Genomic DNA, 25,291 nt, shown 5'->3' with positions numbered 1-25,291 from the left:
GCCCTCCTCCCAGAGGCCACTACCGCTGCCACCAAAGGAGGGGGACAGACACAAACTGCAGTAAACCTGGGCTACACCCTCATATACTTGTAAGATCCACTGATAATTAAGAAATGTGTAAAGGTAGATCTTAATAGCAAGTAATGATTAAGTGAGATTTTCTTCCTGATATAATCAAAAACATGTGCAGGACTGGATGAGGTACAAAAGAAAAAAAGCTTTGGCAAGAAACACCAAGAGGTCTTTGAACTACTTTGTGTTAGAAAACAAATATTCAAACTAGAGAAACAAATGTTTCTCTATTTTAAGAGACTACTCAAACGCCTACAAATGAGACAAGTATCTTGTATTACATCTTTTCTCCCTTAAAATCCCTAAAAAGCCTTACCAGTAAAACCTAAATCTTTTTTTCCCCAGCCAAATGAAAGCCTCCTTTATTTAACTCAGATTTTCCCCCAAGTGATATGCAGCAATTATTAACGCTGTGTATTGGCTTATTTGAACAAACCCAGGGACCTACATTCAAAGAATACAGCTTTCTGAACTGAAATCCAAGGACTTTGGCTTTATTGTGCTGTACAGACAAACCCAACTAATAATCAGTGTTAAACATATGCCATTCATTATGCTTATTAAAAAACAGTAATTTGGGGCTGGGGATTTAGCTCAGTGGCACAGCACTTGCCTGGCAAGTGTGAGGTCATGAGTTCAATTCCCGGTACCAGAAAAAAATAAAAAATAATAAAAATAAAAAACAGTAATTTAAGTAGAGACTTTTTTCTAAACAATTTCTACAAATGTATTTAAAGTCTCTGACTTTAAAAAGTTCCTCTGGAGCTATCCTACAGCAGGAGAGAAAAGCATTCAACTTACATAAGAAAGGGAAGAAAACATCGCAAGTATACACACTTAATGAGTTGGTTGTTCACACCTGTCAGAACTGAAAAATTAACACAGTAAAGATGTTCGTATTAAGCATTATTTGGCTTGAAGCCAAATACATGCCTGATTTCCTTACAGACTTAATCAATCCTCTGGCTCACAAATCCCAAGATGCCTCAGAATATAGTTTGAAACCACAATTTGAAAATGGCTGTGCAAAAAGCAGAAGTTATCACATGCAGAAAGAACCTTCTAGCTGCCTAACACAGAATTCATCAGATTCAGAGAAACCAACCAGGCTGCCACGTCTTCAAGGAACCTTTGATGTTCAAAGAGAATTCTACTGTGCACATTAACTCTCAAAAGTGTTCAAGGACACGGTAAAGACAGCTGCAGAAAAATAGCTTTTCCTGGCGCACATCTGCATGTGAGCCTCTGTCTCGTAAAAAGACTAGATGTCAGCAGACTTACACAGGGGCCTGGCTCAGCCGCTGAGTTCCCATTCACTTGTCCCGAGGGGTGAAGTATGGACCTACTGGTTCACCCATCCCTGCAAACACTTTTAAGGCAAATTTTACACAAGAAACTCAGGGTGAGGAAATACAGATGAAGGGAACCTGGACTCTGCCCTCAAGAAGCTCACAAACTAACGTAGGGGCGCAGTCCAAACATGGGGCAAAGATGATGTAAAGGGCTGTGTGATGGTTGGTAGAGTGTATCAATTTGAGTAAGAGAAGCTCAACTAAATTGGCTCAGCAATTCCACACCCTACAGTGTGAAAGACCCACCCTAGGGCGGTTTATCGCCCAGACAAGGAAGAAGGACAGACCTGCTTCTGTTTCTGCAGAAAACCCCGGTCCTCACTTGCCCCTTGGATGTCATTTCCTGGCTTCCAGCGCAGACTCCAGCTTCTGGCACAGATCCTTCAGCCTTCCGGCATAGACTCTTCAGCCTTCCACTGCAGACCCATCTGCCTCCTGCGACGGACTGGCACGGGACACTGCAGTGAGCTCCAGACCTTCAGCTGGGTCCTTTGGGTCTCCAGTGTGAGGATGCCCTCTGTACTCAACCACGTCCAACTGTGAGGGTGGCCACTGTAAGCCAATGCTGTATATTCTTATACATTTGTATATCTTGTATTACACATGTCTCTCTAGCGAACACTGATACAGGCTCTGAGCAGATACATGATCAAACACTTGAGCCTGGGTCTGGATCCTAACTCTATGGCTAATTGGCTGGATTATCCAGGCAGATTTTACTTAAATCTCTCTAAACATAGTTTCTCCAGCTACAAAACAGGGGTGGTAGACATATCTATTACACTGAATTCTTGTCAGAATTAAATGAGATAATACTACTTTGTATATTACAGTAAACTTTAGAAAAATGTTGGCCATAATCATTAGCCTTTATTAATGTCTGAGCACTACTTTCCTTCTAAAATCAAGAATCAACACTGAGAATCTGTGAATTAGCTGCAAAACCCAGCGTTAATTAATTTAACATCTTTATGCCTTACACTCATTACCTGTTAAATGAGAGGTTTCAGCACAGAGACACTAAAATCTCTTCAAGCTCTACCACGTTAAAAGTCTCTATAATCAGTTTCGTATGGTTTCATATGTGTCTCAACACCACTGCACAGATAAACCTCAAAGCCAAACAAATCATCTTTCTCTGGTGACTGACTGAATCTTTTTTCATTTTAGTCCTCTTAACCTCACTGGCTACCTGCACATATATGGGGTCTACAAAGTAGCCGCCCCCACCTCCACCCAAATAAAACAAGCAACTGCAAGAGAAGCTAGGTCCCTACCCCATTCCTTTAGATTGGACAGTGGCTTCCAAAAGGTAAGTAGGGGAGGCGCCATGGCTGAATGGATTCATCCATTCACCCACTGCAGCATCCGCTTGCAGCGGCACGGATGGCTTCCCGGGCTTCCACACTACTTGTCTCTATGCGCCACTTTCCACATTTGAGACCTAGAACTTTGTAGTGCTTAGTTTCCACCCCCAATCAAAGCACACTGCCTGGAATGTGGGAGATGACCCAGAACAACTCAGTAAGTCAGACTTCCCTCCGGACCACAGCTACGCCTTTGCGAAGCACCTACGCAGTTTGAAGTGTGGGCTTGACCCCAGGATTCTTTACGAAGAGCCACCGGATCCAGCTATGTCAAGAACTAGCTGACCGCTGGGCGTGGTGGCGCACGCCTGTAATCCCAGCACTTGGAAGGCTGAGGCAGGAGGATCACTGCAAGTTCGAGACCAGCCTGGGCTACAAAGTGAGCTCAAGGCCAGCCTGAACTGCAGAGCAAGACCCTGTCTCAAAAAAAAAAGAACTAGCTGACCTTGGTGGGAGAAAGGGTAGAGCAGAGGCTCACTTCGCCCTCTGGCCTTCAGGTTGCTCACTGGTAAAATGAGAGCATTTTCTTAGACCAGGGATTTGCAAACGAGGGCTCAAGGGCAAAATGCACCCTATGCCGGCACTCCCAGCCTAGAATGAATTTTACAAGCGAAAATGGTTACAAAGACAAAGAAAAAGCAATTTATAGACCATACGTGGAACCCAAAGCCTAATAGAAATTCTTTTCTGGCCTTTCATAGAAAAAGCTTGCTGACCTCCGGCTTCAATTGTCTCTGAGATCCCTTCCAACCCTGACATTTCAGGGCTCTATTCTGCTGCGTTTCCTCCAATCACAGTCTGACTCTGCCTGCTCACACGGGTTATCCCCAGGTCTGAAACAACACCCAAGACACAACAGGAACTCAACTGCTATTTGCTCAATTGACTAAATGGATTTTGCTGCCGCCACCCTAAGAACTAAATCCCTTACCAAGATGATAAACTGGGTCAGTGTGTATCAAATGGTTACCTACATAAATCCCCCCAGGATGGATGTCAAAGTTAGGGGAACATAAAGCTCTATCAGCCCAGATAAGCAGAATCAAGACTCACCTTGTTCTAGCAAATAAAAAGTGCATGCAGCCGTCCCCTGAGCAACTCCCCTGGGAAAATTATAAAGCTGTCTAGTAGTGGCTATCAGAGACACAGATCATCGGAACAGATAATCTTAACAGTGATGGACCCAAGAGAATAAGCCCGGTCCACAATAAAGCATATACAGTCATTTAGCTCACAGTGTTCTATTTCTCTTTTCTCTGTGTTGTTAAGAATATATAATACCAAAACAAGGAAGTGAAACATTTCTGTCAGGGAAGCAAGCCAAGGGAAGTCTAGAATATATGATCCTATTAACACTAATGGAAGTGAGCGCAAGGTAAAAGAGAAAATAAAGCTCCCTGTCCTGATGCACACTACACATACTTTTCCCAAATAAACATCCAGCAATTATTCTTCTAATGTTCCTCCTCTGTACACCTATAAATCACTGCTGGGCATAAACCTTTTCGCTGATTTCAAAGGATGGCTTTCTTTCTTTTTTCTCTCTTGCTGCTTCTCTTTTTAAATGCTTAGAGAAAGTTCTGAAGAGGGCCTGGGGGTGCTTCCCCTACCCCATCCTTCAATCAAGCTTCTCCTTCTACAAATACATTACCCTACAACCACATACTCCATGTCAGACTGTTGCTTAGAAATTACAAAGTCCACCGGGCGTAGTGGTGCACGCCTGTAATCCCAGCACTTGGGAGGCTGAGGCAGGAGGATTGTTGAGAGTTGGAGACCAGTCTGAGCTACAAAGTGAGCTCAAGGCCAACCTGAACTGCATAGCAAGACCCTACCTCAAAAAGACAAAAAAAAAAAAGAAAGAAATTACAAAGTTCACCTAGAGATTCCACCCTTTCTTTCCTCCAAAGAAGCTCCTTGGAGTTCTCTTCTCTTTGGAAACTAGAGAAGAGCCCACCTCTCTATAAGGCTGCTATCCCCCATGATGAGGTAAATGCACAGGCCTTACCCATCCCCACCACTACTACCACCGTCAAGTAACTTGCTCTGGCCTGAGGGAAAAAAATCCTGAATAGTTCGATGCTCATTTTCAGCCTCTTCAAACACCAGACAAGAGACTAGTTTAAATTTGGACTTTTTCCCTGACTCAGCTGCACTTTAATACTACAACCGATACACACTGGCTCTGTCTGTTGATCTCTCTACAAATCTCAAACAAGTCTCTTTCCTTCCCCGAGTCTTGCTGTTTTCTCATGGGTTCAACCTTAGCTGGAACCGCTGCTTCAGAGATGAGGAACCCACACTGAACTCAGGGCCCTCTGAGGAAAGGTCCTGCCATGCCTAACTGCAGATCCAAACAGCCTCACCCACATTTTCTCTAAGTTCTGTCCCTTTAAGCTCACTAGTGGAACTCAGGGTAACCCTGAGTCCTAAACAGGGTCCTCTGCCTGCTGGGGCATGCGCTCCAGAGCAGCCACTAAGTTCCAAAACAGAATCCTCTGAAAGGTAGGAAATTGTTTTTTAAAATGCAGCTTGCCTCCACAATAGGGTAAATCCCATTATCTCCTCACTCCATCTCTATAAAGCTGTTTCAGACTACTCATCAATGTTCTCCCAAAGAAGGGTCCACACATGCATCTTGAAAGTGAAGTTCAATACAAGGAGATTTAAACAGGCTTTGGAAAACACCGAGGTCTATTTAGTTAATATTACCAAGTATCTATGGAAATAATTACCTATTAATACTCAAAAGAGAATGCATATTCTTTTTTTTTCCTTTTCCTTTTTTGAGGTAGGTTCTTGCTATGCAGTTCACATTGGCCTTGAACTCACAGCGATCCTCCTGCCTCAGCCTTCCAAGTGCCTGGTTTTCATATTCTCTCAATAGGATATAACCACCCTAAGAGTAAGCAACACACCATTCTCACCCTTCAAGGTAGAACTGATCATTTCCCCAGCATGGGGACCCACTATACCCCATGGACCCACTGTACTCTGTGGACTTTAATCACAGAAGCTATAATCCTCACTCATTTGTTTGCATGCTTGTCTCCATGCCCACTGCCCTTACGATCCACACAGTAAGTCCTCTGAGAACCAGGATCCTGTCATATTGCTTCTTAAGCCTTCAGTGCACACTATACCGCAACACATCCTAGTCCTAGAATGAAAAAGGAAGGAGAGGATAGTGCTGCTTTTTCCGCTCACAGGTCCATGTGTCGGAGGCACAGGATCCACAGCTGCTGTTGGGAGATGGCACGAATCTTTAAGAGGTGGGGCCTGGTGGGAAGCCCTCAGGCCACTGGGTCCTCAGAAGGGAATGCTGGTCCCCTAGTGTGAGTTCTCATGAGAGGAGGTTGTTATAAAAACCTGAGCCTGGCCCCTGAGACTCTCTCCGGCTTCCTGCCTCCGCGTGTGGTCTGGTCCTATGAGCACTCTCTCTGCTTTCCTCAGCCACACATCCCTCGCCAGAGTCTGCACCATGCTGTCTGGACTTCCAGCCTCCCAAAAGCGTAAGCAAAATCAACCTTTTTCTGCATAAGTAACCTGCCTCGTGAAGCTTTTGTTAATTAAAGTGATGAAAATCAGATTATCAGGGCACAGCTGAAAAGGGGGAAAAGCCAGTAAAAGATTAAGAAGGCAGAAGATGAATCCGTCTTATTACCTGACCTAAGATTATTTTTTTAGTTAGGATGGACTGGAGAAACAAAATGAGCAGTAGTACCAGGCAGGAAAGTATACAGCTTGTTGGGTAGTAATAAGTGCCATCTTTCATCAGTTCTGAGAACTTTTTTTTAACATTTTGACAGCTTAGAAATTAGGAGGCTGTTACAGCTTATGTGTGGATGTTCCCTCAAAGCCTCATGTGGTAATAGCTGGGCTTTTCAGAGGTAGCTGGATCTACAGTGTGTGATGCTGGTATTAAGTGTGTGATGCTGTGATCCAGGGTGACTACTAAATTAGTCCACTGCTTGGTTTGGCATAGTTCTGGGTGTGGGTAACAGGAAGGCCCACCTTGGTGTGAGTGCTACCCACCTAAGGGCATGTAGCCTGGACAGAATACAAGGGACAGAAAGAGGGTCCAGTCACTGCATCACTTGCCGCTTGCTGCTTTTTCTGCCTTCTGCCTGCCATGAGCTGTTTCTCCTCTGTGATACCCCTCTTCCATGCCACCCTGCCTAGGAGCCAGTTGATTAAGGTCTAAAACCTCTATAAACTGAGCTACAATAAACATTTCCTCCTTTAACTTTGGGTGTTGGGTATTTTGTCTCAGCAAAGAGAAAAGACAGATGCATTTTACAATGGGTCAGATCTCAACATGGTGTCATTTTATTTGGAACCCGATTTTCTCTTTTTTCTCAGTGGTATATAAAATAATAGCTCATGTTAGAAACAATAGTATCACAGACTCAACAAATGCAATTATTTGGAGTGGCTATGGTAAGGAAGGTTGCAAAAATGACTACAAAATTGCATTGAATTTTCCATGATAGTAGAAACAAAGAGGTTGGACCTTTTCAGTGGAGCCAAAAGAGGTAACTGGTACAGTAATGCACCTTCTCAAAGAGCAGCAGAGGTGGGGCCCCAGCGGCACCTCTCTTCTAAGTCATTCTGCCCATTTGGTCACCAGTGATTGCCTCAGGGGTGTTCACATGATTCTGACCCTGGCTGTTATTCTCTGAGAGTTTCTATTTAGAGCCGGTCAGAGTGTAGGTCAATCCCTCTCCAGTGTTCACGCCAGTGAGATTTAGAGCTCACAATAAGAGGCCATGAACCTTGCTATGCAGGAGAGAAGCAAAGGCAACAGACACACTCTTGACACCCTTTGAAATCCTATGTCATTCAAATTATCTAGCTGTTCTCCTCAAACTGTTTCATTTCTTCTTTTTGCTTGTCAAGCAGGTGATATTTCCCAGCATCCTTCATTGTTAGGTGGGGCCAGACACTGATTATAAATGAATGGAATGAAGACAGAGTGAGATCAGCCACTATGAGACCTAGCCCACAAAAACCTACCACATAAGATCCTCCGATCTCTTTTCCAAACTGCAGGACAAAACTCAGAGTAGAAGAAGAGCTGAAAGACAGAAGCAACCTAGGTCTTTGAAACACTAAAAGTGGCCTAATCAGGAACAACCATGTAGCCAGGCGTGGTGGTGCATGCCTGTAATCCCAGCACTCAGGAGGCTGAGGCAGGAGGATCGTTGTGAGTTTGAGGCCAGCCTGGGTTACAAAGTGAGTTCAGTACCATCCTGAACTGCATAGTGAGACCTGCTCAAAAAGACCAAAAAAAAAAAAGGAACAACCATGTTGAATTGCTATATGAATAAAAAAACTTCATTTGTATTAAACCATTGAAATTAGGAGGGTGCTTTGGAAGTTTTCTGTTCTAATATCTCCTCAGCTGATTCTGCTCATAGTTACATAAAATACCTCCCACAAGTTATATCTTTGCTCAAGTGGGTTTCTTTCATTTGCAACTTAAAGAATGCTAATGAAAGTCTCGGGAAGACAGAATAGCAATCATTTGAAGTCCCAAGGAAAGGAAAGTATACAACAATCCCTAAGTGTCTAGGGAACAACTAAAAAGTTTCTCAGAACAGGGTAATAAGTCCAACAAACTAACAAAAATGTACAAAAGACCCTTTTCCATGTCCAAGAGCTTCTAGCTTTAAACTGGTCAGTCACTCACAGAAGTTCCTCTCTCATCGCCCTTCCTTTCATTCTCCGAAGCTGGCTTGGGGTTTACCTCCTAAGATACTCTCAGTTCTCCCCCACCCTCAACTCTAGCAAGCAAGATGAAGCTCACTTCTCATAAATAACCATCTCTGCAGTTTATTGGGAAATGGATCCACATGCAGCACCGAAAGTTGAAATCATTACTCCAGGGTAATCAGTTCTGGGTATAAGTACACAAGCCTGACCAGAGCTTTCTAATGTTCAACAGCCACCAACGGTTCTGGTAACATTTACAAGACTAAAACTGGGACGATGACCGGAATAAACAGGAAAGTGATGCTATGAAAGCCTCCTTGGACACTGATCAACTTTGCCACGAACTGAAGCTAGTGATGACAGAGTAGGCACCCCACAGAGAGCCCAGCAAGCTTCCTCACAGGGCCAAATTCGGGGTACATCAACAAGCACTGACATCTGTAACGCATGTGACAGCCTTGTTATAAAGCCCTTTTATACAACATATCGAACTATTTAACTCAGAACAAGAGAATGAAGCTGTGATTGTCAGCCCTTCATTTATAGCTAGGGAAACAGGCCCAGACAGGTCAGTGATCATAGGACTTAGGACTTCAGCCAGGACTTAAGCTCCATCTCCTGAATTCTTGTTTCCTATTCATTCCACTGCAGCTCAAACGATGGAATATCAGGGCAGAGAAATGGCGTAGGTAGAAAAGACTGTTCTCCACTCTCGTAAGTTATGAACCTGTATCGAAGGTTGGTTTTCTATGTCCTATGTAGCCACATGCTGGACATTTCTAGGCAGTTAAATGACCTGAAATTAATGTTTGGTCTGCAAAGCAAACTGGAAAAACATTCCTCACCGTGCACCAAGCCCACCAGGGACCTTGAAAGGGAAGGAAGGACCCCAAGGCAGCGATTAGGAGGACTCAGACTCCATGTGATCCTGTCAAAATCTTAACAGTTCAAGGCCTCTGAGAACCAGGTTCTCTCAGAGCTCCAAAGATAGAATCTGGAGTACTAAGCTGCGATTGTCCTTTTTGGTAGAGAGAGACAAGATCAAACACATAAACCTAGCTGGCCTCAATCAGCATTCTCTCAGATTATTTTTTTAGCCACTTCTAAGAGACAAATTGCAAAGATTAACTGGTCATATACTACCTGGGAAGGGGGACACATTAATGCTTTAGGAGAAAACAATATCTCTCTGGGAGGTGCTGATCTACACCCTCAAAGGATGACATGGGAATTGGAAGAGCTCCCTCTGGTGCGTCTGGGAACTCGAAAAGCTGTATCTCATGACCATCATTAGGCTCCTGGGCCCGCTGATGAACAGGGAGACTCTAGCTCCTCCACAAATAGAAAGTTTAAGATCCTGAAGAAACATGGCAGAGGAAAGGAAAAAGGCCGTGACTTTGAAACACCTCACTCAAGTCACTGCTCATCCTCTGAATACTATCATCTTAAATAAGGCACAACCTCTTTAAGCTTCATTTTCTACATTTATAAAGTGAGGATAAGGATACCTACCTTAGGGACTGTGTGAAGGACAATATATAATTATGAATATAAAGAGCTGAGTACAGTTCCTGACTTAGCAACTACTCAATGAACGTTAGATGGCACAGCATAGTGCTTGACTTAGTAACTACTCAAGAGATGTTAGATCCTAACTTTTCCATCAACCCCCACTTCCAGCTCTTATTAGAATTCTAACACTCAGTAATTCTAACTTCCAGTAACTCATCACTCCTCGATAATTATGATAGAATTTCATCTTACCCAGTGTCTCAGCCATTTTATTTACTTCTTTAAAGCATAATCATGGGGGCTGGGGATTTAGCTCAGCAGCAGAGCACCTGCCTGGCAAGCGCAAGGTCGTGAGTTCGATTCCCAGTACCGGGAAAAAAAAATAAAATAAATAAAGCATAATCATCTGTGACTTTAGTTATGAACACCTCAAACAACACTGGGTCCCTGACTTTCTTTGTAATCTGCTCCATCTTTCCTAAATTTTCTTAAGAATAACCTAGCCACCAGATCTCTCTTTAAATTTATAATCTTTCTAGGTGTGGTGGCACATACCTGTAATCCCAGCACTCAGGAGGCTGAGGTAGGAGGACTGCTGCACATTTGAGACTAGCCTGGGCGACACAGTGAGTTCAAGGCTAGCCTCACTGCACAGTAAGACCCTGTCTCAAAAATCACTATAATATTCCTCCAATATGTAAGAAAATCCATACATTTTAGCTGCAATTAAATGTCAAATTTAACTAAACAAAAAGGACTCTGAGTTCACAAAAGCTTTATTAAACTTAGTAAACATGCAGTATATTTATAATAATGGAAACAATGATGTTCTTCTGGTCTTCTACATTATCCCCCTGGTCTTTGGGGCCCCTTCTTTGTAACATTCTCCTACCCAAGACCAGGCCAGGTACCTAACCTCTATGTACCAGTGTTGTCTGCATATACTACTAACAGTGCTATGACCAAATTGTATAATTTTCTTTTTATGTCTCCTTTACAGGCAAAAACGGTATCCTGCCGAATTTCAATTGTTAGTACCCAGGAGCAGAGCACTTGGTTATCGTAGATATTAAATTAGTATTTGATTAATGAGTGAATGAAGTTTTTAGATCTGGAAGAAACTTTATAATCTGGTCTAATACAGGTTTTTATTTCATAGATGACAAATCTGAGCCTCAAAAGATGTCAGATAATTTAGCCAAGACACCTTCAAAAGCCTCGAGAAACTGACAGGTAGTAGCAGGAACCCGCCATTTTGCCTGAGTTCAAAGGCAGACATCACACTACCAGAGGGAGATAGTACAGCTTAGCAAACACAGTACAAGCTCCAGGTAAAGCCTTCCTTCTGCTACCCATCAGCCTTGTAACTTTGGACAAGTTACTTCATCTCTGAGTCATAATTTCTGCATCAGTTAACTGGGCTATGAACAATTCCAGGGTATTAAATCTGTCAACATACATAAAGTGCCCAGCATAGCACCCAGCACTCAGTGTTAAATGTTTATCAAACAAATCGTTTTTTGTCCACCATACCACAACTTTATGGTTTAGACTTTGCTTCTCAGTCTCTGCTTCTATGAAAGGTGGCTGGGTTACCCTTACTTATAGAACCATGTACTACGTACAGTACTTGGAGATTTGCTCCTCCCTGGGACTGGCTCTGAAAGCTCCCCATAACTTCACCTCTGTTCACTGCTCCCTTCGTCTGAATTGCCCTTCCCACCTTCCTCGCTGTCACACAAATCTTACCCGTCATCCATTGCCAGCAAGATGTACCTATCTAAGAAGCCAAGCCCTAGGGCAACATCAGTCCTTCTGCATCTCACTGACCACTTTCTACCACACAGTAAAAGCTCTGGGCCAGGGGTATAGGTCAGAGGCATGGCACCTGCCTGGCAAACGAGAGGTCCAGAGTTAGATTGCTGTTACAAAAAAAAAAAATAGCTCTCTGATTCAAATGTTTATGTCCCCTCCAAAATTCATGTTGACATTTAAATTTCAGTGTAAACAGTACTGAGACCTTTTGTAGGTGATGAGGTCATGAAGCTTCTGCTTCTGTGTCTTATGAAAGCGCCAAAGGGACCAAGCGCCTTTCCAGCCTCTGAGGACACAGCAACAAGGCACGATCTTGGAGGCAAAAAGTAATCCTCGCCTGACAGCAAACTTGCTGGTGTCTTAGCGTTGGCCTTCTTGGCCTCTAGAACTATAGGAAATAATTTTTATTGTTTAAAAATTAACATGCCTCAGTACTTTGTTATGGCAATGCAAGTGGACTAAGACAAGAGGTATCACTCTTTGCTTTATTAAATTGTGGTAAAAATACATATAACATAAAATTCATAATTTTAACAATTTGTGAAACCCATCTCTAGAACTTCTTCATCTTGTAAAAGTGAAACCCTAAACCCATTACACGATTTCCCATCTCCTCCCTCAGCCCCTGAAACTATCATTCTACTTTCTGTTTCAATGAGTTTGAGAAGTCGATACCTCATATAAGTAGACTCGTACAGTCTTTGTTCTCTTGTGATTGGTTCATTTCACTTAGCGTGTGCTCAAGGTTCACCCATGTTATAGCATGAGTCAGAATTGCCTTCCTTTATAAGGCTGAATAATATTCTACTGTCTGCATACATGACATTTTGTTTATCCATTCATCCATCACTGGGCTCTTGGGTTGCATCCACCTTTCTGAATATGGGATAACACTGCCGTGGGTATGGGGGCACAGAGTATATTTTATCTTTTCCAATTGATTATGACTCCTTAATGGAAAAGTCTAGGTCTTAATAATTTCTCAAGGATCCTGACACGTGATGGCACTCAATAAACATCTACAAAGTAATTAAGGTGGACTCAGTTCCAGTGATAAAGTGAAAACTTAATCGTCTTCTATGCAAAGTTTCAAAATCCATGAAGAAAATTTGCACAGCACGATAAAGTGGTCTTGATTTTTTTTCCTGGTTTGCCTCCTACTAGTCAAATGATCTTAGATACATCACTTAATCCCTCAGAGATTCAGTTACTTTCTGCAGTTTTTGTCACAATCAAATACTACAACTTATGAAAAGCAATCAGTAAGTGTATACGACACAGCACCATGCTTGGTACATCCTAAAATAAAAAAATGTTTGATACATTTTTCCAGCACAGAGAGAAGTAAAACAGAATAAAATGCCTTTATTGTGCGCACAGAGGAGACCATAGTAGGAAGGAGAAACGTGGACCTTCTGACAGCCTGGTGTAGGGTCAAAGGTTAAACAGGCCCAGGCTGGAGGCAGGGTTTGGAGTCGGGGCAGACACCTGATGTGGCAGATCAGGATTGGGGAAGAGCATGGGAAAAGGAAACAGGATATTACAAAAGGGGAAGAAGGAAGTCATAATTTGACTCAGAGGAAGAAGGGTGGGGCTTAGGACATGACCTCTAGTGGCCAGCACCATACTGATTCAGGACCATACTGGTTCAGCGCCATAGCACATGACCTCCAGTGCCATATTGGCTGAGCGCCATAGCGATTCAGCAGGAATTACAGTGAGGCAAGAAACCCATCAATGTTTATAATAGTATTATAAATTTACACAATAAAAGTGACTTATCGGACATGCAGCCATTTCATTTGCTGGTCATAAAAGCAAAACGTGCTGTGAATGCTACGACTCAACAACTTACCCGGCAGGTGACAGTCCAAACACAAGGATAGTCCTGCTGCAACCCCCTTGAATCCGGATCGCTGTCACTGAATTTGGAATGTTGAGCTACACAGCTGCAGCTCCAGAAGCTGAAAATGTCACTTCAAAGAGACAACCATTACACTAAAGATCATCTCCTCAGCAAAGTAGCATGTCCAAGATCTCATCATATTTTTTAATTAGGATTATTCAAGGGCTTTCCTCTTGTTTTTGTTATTTTACTTTTGGTTTAGTTTGGTTTTTGGTGTTTGGATTAATCACTCATGCATTGAGATTTTCCACAGAAAGATGAAAAATAAGTGGTTTTCTGTTACTATTTCAGACAGACATATTTTTTCAGTCTCTCTCAAAAGAAATGGAGCTCCCCACCCCATTCGCAGTTCCTAGGACATGAGATCCTTTTGATGTCACTACTTGAGATTTCCAGACCAGAGCATTCTTTCCTGCAATCAGTTCTTAGAAAGCAAAATTCCTGAGTCTTTAAAAGAAAAGCTTATTCAACTTTCTTTTGTCTGCCAAAACAACTAAGATTTTGCAAGGCTAATTACAATGGCGAAGATAAAATCAGAGATGAGTGTGTGTGCATGTGTGTGTGTGTGTGTGTGTGTGTGTGTGTGTGGCAGAGAAAGAAAGGAAGAAAAAGAGAAGGTAAGAGGCAGTTGCCCAGTGGTAGGCCTGGACCAACACGAAAAGTGATGACAATCCCTAACTTTCTGGTGGAAAATCATGATTACATGTAAATTAACACTACATTGAGATGATTTTTTTTTTCCAAGATGATTTCTTAAATGGAAGTTTAAGATGAGCTCAAATTTCCAATCCTCCTGGCTCAGCCTCCCAGAGTGCTAGGATTACAGGTGTGCAAGACCACTCCTGTATTTTCTTACACCTTTTCTCACATAGTACCTACTGTTCTATACTTCTTTCCTTTAACATCCTTGCAGATCTCTCTATCATAACTTGGAGAACACACTAATTCTTATGCATAGTCTCATAGCTTTTCCTTGTGTGAACACACCCACTTATTTAACCACTGTCCTACTGTTGCACACTTAGGGTTGTCTCCAATCATGTGTTGTTAGTAACGGTGACAACAATGATTGCATGCTTTCTTCTCAACTTGATATTAGCAAGTAGTATTCTGCTCCTGGACAGCCAGGAGGCAGTGTGGAGTAGCACGCACCACCTCAGAACTGATCAGAACTGGCTTTGCAACAGGTTTCCTGGGATCTGAGTCTTAGTTTCCTCACTTATATGAAAAACCTGACAGCTTTTATCAGGAAGCTTTTAGGATTAAATAAGGTTTTTTAAAAAGGCACTTAAAGGCTAAAGTTGGGACAATTTGAACATCAAAAAGCGTAGGTTGCCAGGCATAGTGACGCACACCTATAATCCCAGCACTCAGGACACTGAGGCAGGAAGATCACTGTGAGTTCAAGGTCAGCCTGGACTACACAGTGAGTTCAAGGCAAACCTGAGACCTTGTCTGAAAAAAAAAAAAAGGTCGGGGTTGTGGGGGATTGTCAGAACACTGGTAAGGTATGATAATGTACAGAAGAAAAAAAATTCATGAGTCACATGACATTTTGAAAAGTTGAGTGGAAAAGGGGCTGGACGCTAACTGATCACATGATAAACATCAAATGAAAGAGAAAATTTTAAAAAAATCTTTTTATAAATACAACTGATGCAAACCAGGCTTTCCACAGATGTTAAAATCATTAGATGAAAGTTGTTGAGGAACAGGATATTCAAGTACTCTCAAAATATAACATCGGTAATTTTATTAATTTTAAAAAGGAAAGATGTGCCTTCCATGGAGAGATCTGCTTGCCCTTACCACCTCAAGCAATGCTCAAAACTCCTATCACAGGTGATGTTACAAAATGACATTACCTATCACCTATGACACATGGGAGGGAAGCAACATTGTTTATGAAACTCTCACTACAAATGTTTCACCTGAGTCTACTAACGAGAAAACAGGTCATTCTAATTCCCATCAACAAAACCACACACCCGGAATCTTCAAAACTGGCAATATTATAAAAGGAAAAAGGAAGGTAGAGCAGCACTGCTATATGAAAGAAAACAAAAGGACACAACTCTCTTGTGTAAGAACCCTTCATTAGATTCTGGACCAAAACTGTAATTAAAATATTACAAAGGTCATTAGAATGACTGGAGATACTGGGAAAACTGTTCTGATGTAATGATGTGCAGTTATATGGAAAGGCGTCCTTGCTCTTAGGGGATGCGAGCTTTAGTGCTTAGAGATAACGTGTGGCAGTATCTGCAACTTTTAAATGGTTTAGTGTGTGTATGAGTGTGCACACGTGTGTATGCATGTGCAGAGAGAACAAATGAATTTAGATTAAAAGCAAATGGGGTGTTCACTGTACTACTGTTGGCTTAAATACTTTCAGGTTAAGGAGATAGCTAAGAGGTAAAGCACTTGCATAGCATGTGCAAAGTTCTAGGTTTGATCCCTAGTACTGCAGAAATATATATATATATATGTAAAAACTAGTCCCAACACTCAGGAGGAATTCAGGCTAGCCTGAGCAATACAATGAGACTTGGTCTCAAAAAAGTAAAACAAAAAAAGTCAGGAAAAAGTCAAAGCATATAAACCATGACCTGGTACCGAAGTGACGCTAAGATGACGCCCATTACAGCTTCAACTAACTCAGCAGGTCTACAGAAAATCCCCATACCTGAGAGTAATGTGAAGATAAATGCCACCAGCCCAGCCTGCCTCTGGGAATCTTATTCTGTCGGCCAGAAGACAGGCAAAAACAGGAAGCATCTGTAGAAGCAGAATAGTTTTGGTTCCTGAAAACCTACCTAGGCCCTACACCTGCATTTTTCCTTTCTTTTCTTTCTTTTCTCAGCTAGATAACTTCAAAAGCAAGTTATTTTACCCGAGAACTGTTTCCTTATTTGAAGTAAAATAGAAAACTGAACTAAAAATCTACTGCCTAGAATTGAGAGAATGAGACAGTATGAACAATACACTTCTGCACAGCATCCTTTATAGAAGACCTCAACAAGAAAGACACTGCATTGGCCTCCTGGAATGAAAATGGGGATGCAGGAAGCCTCCTGGGGGCGTGTTATGTTTATATCTAGATGTCTTCCCCAAGCCCCAAGTGCTCATAGGTGGTGCTTTTGTGGGGGTGAGCAGATCACCGGGGTGTGATACCGTTCAGGAGACTCGTCCATGGAGGAGTTTATAGCTAAATTCGATGTTGGGAAGTAGACCCTGGCCAAAGGAGGTGGGTCACTAGGAGTAGGGTGTGGCCTGGGAGGGTCTACTTCTTTCGCTCCTCCCTCTGTCTGTCTCTCTGCTGCCTGCCCACCAAGCCCTGAGCTTATTCTCCTCTGCCATCCACCCTGCCTTGGAGCCAGCCAACTCTGGACTGAACCTCTACAAATTGTGAGCCAAGATAAACCTTTCTCCCTTACATTCTGGGTGTTAGGTACTGTGTCTCAAAAACAAGAAAGTAAGACAAGGTTCTGCTTTTGTTTCCCTATCAGAACACCCAGTGCAGAACCTTGTACAGTATTTAGCCTATGCACACAAGCACGAATTGAAGAAATAACAGTGAAACAGCATAAGAGATAATTCCTTTTTTGTTTGTTTGTTTGAGACAGGGCCTTACTATATAGTTCAAGCTGACCTTGAACTCACTATGTAGCCCATGTGGGCCTCAATCTTGCAGTGATCCTCCTACCTCAGCCTCCCAAGTACTGGGATGGCAAGTGTGCATGATAATGTCTTTTAAAAAAAAAAAAAGAGTCTGTCAACAAATGCCAGTGGGATTAAAGGAAACAGCAGTATGAACAGCTCACTCAGAGACAGCATCACTAACAACACATTTATGTGCACATAAACTTCTCAATGCTATTTTGTACACATTAACTCACTTGCGCCTCACAACAACTCCATTTTATAGATTAAAATTAAGACTTAAGAAGATAAGTCGCCTCTGTAGCAAAAAAGCACAAAATTTTCATTTGCTTCGTCTCACCACAATGGTTAACAAGGTGAAAATAACAAAAGGCCCATGATCCTCCCAATGTCTTCCTTGGCACCTCTGTTAGGACATGGTGAGTTGCTGATAGCCACTCATGAACTTGTGCCTACTTTCCTACTAAAAAAAATGCCAAAAATCTGCCCTAGGCTTGTTTCTACTGAAATTCAGAGTTCTGGTTTTGTTTTTTTTTTGTAATTCCCATTATGGCTCTGTGACTGAGACGCAGAGGAAGTGAGAAGAGGTTATTCACATCTCAAGTTTGGTGAGGTCCACGTTTTAATGAAGTTAACCATAAAATTTTTCTTCAAAATTTTCTGGGGAAACTCTTGGCCACTTCGGTGTTTCAGTTCACTTTTCAAACAGCACGCTGCGTGAAAGCAAGAAAAATGTGTTTTGTTTTTCTCTTCCGGAGGTTTCCAAGTTACTGACATATCAAGCTTTAACATAGCGTTACAGAAATCAACTGGAACGCTGCGCCTCCACTTTTCCCCATGTTCTCACTACCCTTCACAACTTTTCTTCGCTTAGAGAGCACAGCCCAAGTGGCGAATGGCTTTGGCAAAGCTGTCTGGAAACGGCACTCACAAATACAGCTGATAAGAATTTAAATCAGGAAGCAATTAAAGGGAAACTCTGTGCCCTTTGACTCAGCATTTACATACCTAGAAAAGAATCCTACAGAATTATTTCCACAAGTTCACAATGAAATCATACACAGCTTCCAACCACCACTGAAACAGGTAAGTTAAAGCAGCACACAAATACATGGGGGAAATGCCCAAAATACGTAAGTGAAAAAGAGTGAGCAGAATTATATGTATTATAATAGTACACGTATGAGGAAATTCCCTGAATAATGCATATCAAAATCTGATGGCTGAACACCTTTGTAGGGTTGAATTAAAGAGGGCATTCCCTACATAGCTCATTGTGTATTACTGTAATAAATTTTGATTAATCTTATACAATTTCTAGACACAAAAAACATATTTAAGATATATATTAATATGCTTTCTCCTATCCTTTCCTTTTCACTTTAGAAATACCTAATCCACCTACATTGCTGCTTCTACTAATATCAAGGTTACAATGCCAGCTGTCGACGTTTTAACTTTCACAGGATGACAAGATCTTGCTTAGAAAGGATATATAAAGGACACACACACTACCCCGGTCAAAAGGCTGATTAAATAGTTGCTGTGACCAAGAAAATCACTAACTTCTGACGCAGTCTTTGATGTCTTCTGGTTTTGCTGTGAAAGTCCCAAAACAAGATTGAGAAGCAGCAACTGATGTACCCAACCTCTACATGTCAGGCTAAAGGGATGAAATAGTCATCATATCCAGAAAAACTAACATTGTCACCAGTTATCTAACGTGTAGTTCCCATCCAAATTTCCCTGCTAACCCCAAATATTCTTTTTTTTTTTCTTTTTGTCTTTTTTGAAACAAGGTCTCACTATGCAGCTCAGGCTGGTCTTGAGCTCACTTTGTAGCCCAGGCTGGTTTCAAATTCACAACAATCCTCCTGCCTCAGCCTCCTGAGTGCTGGGATTACAGGTTTGCGCTACCACACCAGCTTTTCATTAGTGCTTTTTTTTTTTGTCCAAATGTTCTTTATAAGTTTTCTTTTTAATGTCCAAGATCTAATGAAGGATTACACATTGCACTTGGTTATCTTATCTCTTTAGCCCCCTTTAATGTAGATCAGTCACCCATATATTCTATTTTGTTTTGTGTCTTTCATGACATTGGCATTTTGAAGCTGTTTTGTGGTATGGCCCACAATGTGGATTTGTCTGATTACATCCTCATGATTAGATATAAATTAAAATTTCTGGCAAAAAAAAAAAGTCAACATTGATTCTATGTGTTTCCCTATGCATCAGGTTGTCTAATTACACTATAATATTTTCCCTCATTTTGTCACTATGCATACTAAACAAACTAAACAAGCATCCCCCTATAAGTAAAATGTTAAAAATAATCAATAAATATAATGTCAAAAACAGCTACCAGGAGCACTAACTAGACTCAGGATAGTGCCAGATACTTAACATATATTCGCATTTCATTCTCACAATAATTGTACAAACAGACATTCAAAGAAGTCCAGTAATTTGTCCTAGGACACACATGTAATGGTAGAAAAACACAGGAATACACATGTGAACTGCAGCACACAAACTTACACACAATTTACCATGATGTCATAAGTCTTCCTGAGGACATTCCAGGTAGCACTTATGAACCCATATGTTAAATTCTGAGTAAACCTACCTAGTTTTCAAGGGTTAGATTATTTTTGGTCTTTTTGAGACAGGGTCTCGCTATGAAGTTCAGGCTGGCCTTGAGCTCACTTTGTAGCCCAGGCTGGTCTTGAACTCGCAATGATCCTCCTGCCTCAGGCTCCAGAGTGCTGGGATGACAGGCGTGCACCACCATGCCTGACTCAAGGGTTAGATTCTTAGGAACAAGAAACTGAAAATAAATTATGTGTGGGTCATAGAAAATTCCTCTACACTTGGAAATGTTCTTATTTGGAGATGAGCCACATTTCTAATACAGTCAAGAAAGTACAGTAAAGGTTCCCTAAATTATTATAACACTGTAATGTTTTATTTATCTTGGGTTTTTTGTTTGGTTTGGTTTTTTGAGACAGGGTCTTGCTATGTTGTATAGGCTGGCCTCAAACTTGTGGTGATTCTTGGTGAAATTTTTTTTTCATAAAGTTAAATATATTTTCACATGATAAAAGCAAGAGATTTTGTAAAAATTTTCTTTACTACAGAAAAATTATTGTTCACAGCTTACCAATTTTATTTGTGTGTGTGATTTCACTTATCTACAAAATTCAAAAGTCTGAGTCCTATTGATTTAGGAGGACTCCAGACAAGTAGAATGATTTCTGAGAAAACAATTTTCATCAAGAAAGTTAAGCCCCAAAAGAAACTAGAACTAAAATATTTCTGAATTTCCCTAAGACTCACCCACAAAACATCTCCTACTCTGCAAGTCTCAAGAATGGATTTGTTGAGAGCATTTTACATTTTGTATTTGCATTAGTACGAACTGCCCACTTCCAACGCACTGATACTTTGAATGGGCCTCCAGAGACTTAGGTTAGGACACTCAGTCGGCAGACATTAGAGTCCCTCATGTGTTTGAGGCACTCGATTAGGTGCCTGGGAACACACTCTGGACAGCTTCCTATCTGGGGCCAAAGGTTGCCTGCTCCCTCATGGATATCCCCCCTCCCCAAGAATGACTGCCTCCCGTGGGCTCTCCGTGTTCTTCTAGCATTGCCTCTGTACCTCTCCATGGGTGACTGTGATGGTCAGTATTTATCTCCCTCCTTCAGCAAATTCCTCCAAAGCAAACACTGCCTTATTCAATGGTATATTCCTAGCATTGTGCACATATAGCTTGGCATCAGTATAACTTAGTGGAGTAAATATATTTTACAAATGAGGAAACTGAAGCTCAGAAAAAGAATGTGGTGTCCAATACCACACAGCTAATTAATAAGTGGTATTGGTCTTAGCCTTATCTTAAACTCTCTTATACAATGCCGCACAGCTATAAAAGCAAAACAAGGATATTAGGTGTTTCCCAGGGACCTCAAATTCAACATGACCAAAAGCACCCCCCTAATTTTTGTTGTTGTTCTGAGACAGTCTATTTAGTTTCCCCAGCTGACTTTGCACCTGTGATCCTCCTGACTCGGCCTCCACTTATTCACTGAGGCCAAACTTTCCCCAATCTCTTCTCCCCCTAACACCCAGGGTGACGTTTTCAGTATCATTCCACATACGTCATTCACGCAGTTAAGTAAAACCCTTCCCAGGCTCTTAGGGTTCACCTGTAGCTCAGCAAACCGCCAGGTCTCCAGCTTCTTCCCATGTCTCCAGCCTCATTCTCCATTCCAAGCTCTGTGTTCCTGCGTGTGCTCTTCCCTTTCTGCCCATTAGGGCTTCTATCCACCCTATGGTACATCCCCTTTTGGAAGAAACATTTATCACACTTGAAATTGTGCGATGACTGTTTCCCTTGCTGAGAGCTGGGAAGCATTGCCTTTCCTCAACACATCCACAGTGATTAACCACAACAGCTGCTCAATTAATATTTGCTGTCAGAATGACAGGTTGGGATCAGTTCATAGGGTTACACCATCAGGCCAAGTAAATCAAGGGGCCAGGATCATTACCCCTCTGCCAGAACGTGAGCCGAGACAGAGAGAAACAGTTAGTCAAGGTCACAGGGAGACAGAGCCAAATCTAACTGTCTGTGGAGCTCATTTCTCCTACATAACACACTAAAAAACCTTAGGTGGAGGGAGTACTTCAGAAGAAAAAAATTACAGAAGAGCAAGTGGAAGAGATGTCTTGGCTGACAGCCTCTGCATCTGCCTGTTACATTAGTTGCCTTCAAATGGACCGCAGTTACATGTTCCACGCCTGAAGAAAAAATACTGCTAAAGCAAAAAAGTACAATCACCACCACACACTTCTCCCTTTCAGAGGAATATTAAACAAACTTCTTTCCTCCACAAAAGAGAAGAAACGATAGGAAGAAAGGTAGTACCCACCTAAGCACCTTCAAAAAAAACCACCCAGGCAATTTGGCCACCTGGATTCACCTCCACAATCATCAGGGAATAGCAAGGGAGGTGGGAAAACAGCCTTCTCACCACTCCCGGGAACAGGGATAAGAAAAAACAAAAATGTATGAAATGAGACAGAAGCAATGTGAAGAATCCCTATTTCATGTAAGGAGAGCATTTCATGTAAGGCACTTAAAAATCTTGCTATCCCACTGGCAGCTCTTCACAGGGGCCAGGGAAAGGAAGTGGCAGGAGCTGAAATGCAGCATTTCAGGGTGTGCATGTTGGTGCTGGGTGCAGATCATGTCTGTCACAGACTCGCACGCCCAGCCCAGGGTCAGGCTCTCTGCTGCTCCTCCTGCCAAGCACAGACTGTAACAAAAAGAGAAGCCAAGGCCTCCGCAGAGAGCCCTGAATGAATATCCACACAGTCTACACCCACCCTGGGGTTCCTGGGTGAGAGGAAGGAGGGCTGGAGAGGATGTTCAGAACTTGGAAGGTGACTTCCAGGAAGAAATGTGACATGCTACTGATAACGGGAGATTCTGAAACAGAAGGAAAATGTGAGCTGTAAATGGAGAGACAGGGAAAAAACAGAATTTCGAGAGACATGGGTGGGGTGGGGTGGAGGGGGGTGGGGTGGGGTAAGGAAGGTGCGGAAGAAAAGAGCAGGGTAAGCATTAGAGCAGAGTAAGCGACAGATGTAGGGCAAGGCAATGGCAGACCGTTGGTCTTACTCCCAAAAGCTGCCCACGGCACCCCAATAAATCACTACATTACAAAAGCCATACAATGGACTGTCCTCTGCATTCAGCAGCAAGCAGCGTTTAACAAAGTATCACCCAGCTGCAACTTTGGAGACCTGAGGGTCTGAATTTAAAATGAACAAAATTGGTTCACAGCAGCTAACGACAGCCAGTAATGACTTTCACCCAATGCCTGACTCAGCTGAGAAAAGATTTAGCAGTTTAGAGTTAAGCAAATATTCGAGCATTTCTCCTTCCTTTGACATTCCAAGAGGGGGTGTGGTTGACCCCAGGTCCGTTTGTTTCCAAGGTTGTAGATCTCTCAACCAAGACTGGCCCCATCTGTTCTGGAGCGAGCCGGCTGTTTATCTCAAAGTAACATATTTATTGCACTGATCATTCCTGTAACTCCTAAAAATGAAGGACAGCCAACATCACAGAAGAATGCTTTCTGTCCTATTAAATGTGTCATTTTGTTTAAACACAAACAAACACTAGTAGAGCACTATTATGCTCGTTGATTTCTCTGGTCAGGATTACTCTTCTTCGCGTACAGTTTAAGCAATGGCAAATGAAGGCTGATAGCACTTCTAACTTTCCCTTCCCTTCATGTGTTAAAACGAAGCTGGGTTTCCCTAATCGATCCAGTCTGCAAACCGTTATCTGTGAGCGGTGACGGTGCCTCAGGAAACGCAGCTCATTATGGTACCACTGTCAGTGGCAAGGAGCCTCTTGCAATGTAATTTAAAACACTCAAACTAGCACAAATCTGTCGGCTCCACTTCCAAATAATCCTGACCCCTGGAGTCAGGAGAACGGAAAACATTTAAAAATGCTGCTTCCAGCAGCCCAAGAGAACCTTCCCCAGACACGTGAAATGTTTCTGACTGGCACGGGGTGCACCATCAAAGGACACTGTCACCTCAAATCAGCAGAAAAGGCGAGACCAACGACATATATTCAAAGAAAATAGAGCCCCACGCAACTTAAACTAATCAGAAGAAGCATGCTCACTCTAAAAACGAATAGCGTGTGCTCACCTAAGCGACACAGAAATGTTCTAAAGTAGTGCGACCACATTAAATCACTGTCTCCGTTTCTCTCCACGCATCACCCCTTCCCACTCCAACCTCAGCACTCCGGCCCTGAGTGTCAGGACTGCAGTTCCCCATCTCTGCCCTCTTCGGATTTTCCAAAAGCACTTCCCAACGTCCTTCCCAGCCCAGCCCCCTCTCCCAGCCTCAAAAAGGTTGCGGGGAGTTGAGACTAAGGAATTGGCAGGCACCGGTCTGGCGGGAGGGCGGGGGCGGGGGGTGCGTTGCTGGAGTTGGTTCTTTGCAGTGACCCAAATTGCACAGAGCTTTTCCCTTAGCAGCGCCTGGGAGGGCCTCCCCAATCGCCCCCCCAACCCCACGCCCCCGGCCCCATCTTCCCAAAAGAAAGCCTGGAAAACTAAGCAGGAGGAATAACTTGGGAGAACCATTTGAATAAATGACTTCAACTCACCTGGTTTGGGATTTTTCTCCCCACCCCAGGCATAAACAGAAATGATGTGCGAATGACTCACGCACACAAGGGGAGGTGCAGCGATGTCCTAAGTCCGAGGGCTGGAGTCAGTCCCTGCCCTGGTGCTGCAGCTACTCTGAGCTCAGCTGGAGCGAGCGGCAATCGCAAGCCCAGCGGCAGCAGGGGGTGGGTAGATCGTAGCACAATGAATGCAGTGGGGTTTTTGCAATGACATCATCTCTCTGTCCGAGCAGCCCCAATAGCCATGCTCGGATGCGGTGCTTTCTGGGAATTGTAGTCTTTTGGGGGTTCAGATGGGAGGCCGAGGCGATCAATGGAACTACAATACCCAAGATGCGCCGAGGTCGGACGCGCCCGGAGAGGAGGAGCGGAGGGGGACTGGCCGCCATGTTAGGAGCGCCCGGGCTGCTCCGCGGAGCTAGTCGAGGTGTTGGGAGCGCGGGAACGAGAAGGCGTGCTGTAGGGACGGTGAGCTGGAGGACCGCGGGCCGGAGGGCCTTGAGGATCGAGCTGGGAGCTGGGCGGAGGCCTCCGTGTGGGCTGGTGTTGGGCGGGTTTGATGGGAGGTGGCGTGTGGGGGCCGTGCGAGCCTCGGCCTCGCGGTCCTTCAGGGCTTGCACAGGGCCTCTTGCTCCATGTTCTAACTGAGGGATTTCAGGAGCCCTTT

The 25,291-nt window shown here is 43.0% G+C and overlaps 1 protein-coding gene across 2 annotated transcripts in view; it reads right to left on the bottom strand.

Annotated features, from left to right (window-relative positions):
• Window positions 1-24,813, bottom strand: part of Rab30 (RAB30, member RAS oncogene family) — an 85,472-nt gene extending 60,659 nt beyond the window's left edge. The window contains exon 1 of one of the 2 annotated variants that reach the window (XM_005379804.1): window positions 24,604-24,813. The gene's annotated coding sequence lies outside the window, so the exon portion shown is untranslated. Of the gene's footprint in view, window positions 1-3,844; window positions 4,027-24,603 lie in introns of those variants that run through there. The other variant, XM_005379805.2, reaches the window with a different exon arrangement.
• Window positions 24,814-25,291: the final 478 nt, after the last annotated feature.

The sequence above is a fragment of the Chinchilla lanigera genome, unplaced genomic scaffold, assembly GCF_000276665.1.
Source record: "Chinchilla lanigera isolate Chin_1 unplaced genomic scaffold, ChiLan1.0 scaffold00013, whole genome shotgun sequence".
NCBI classification, from domain to species: domain Eukaryota; kingdom Metazoa; phylum Chordata; class Mammalia; order Rodentia; family Chinchillidae; genus Chinchilla; species Chinchilla lanigera.
Note: the sequence above shows the minus strand (reverse complement) of the source record. Positions and strands in the feature narration are given on the sequence as shown.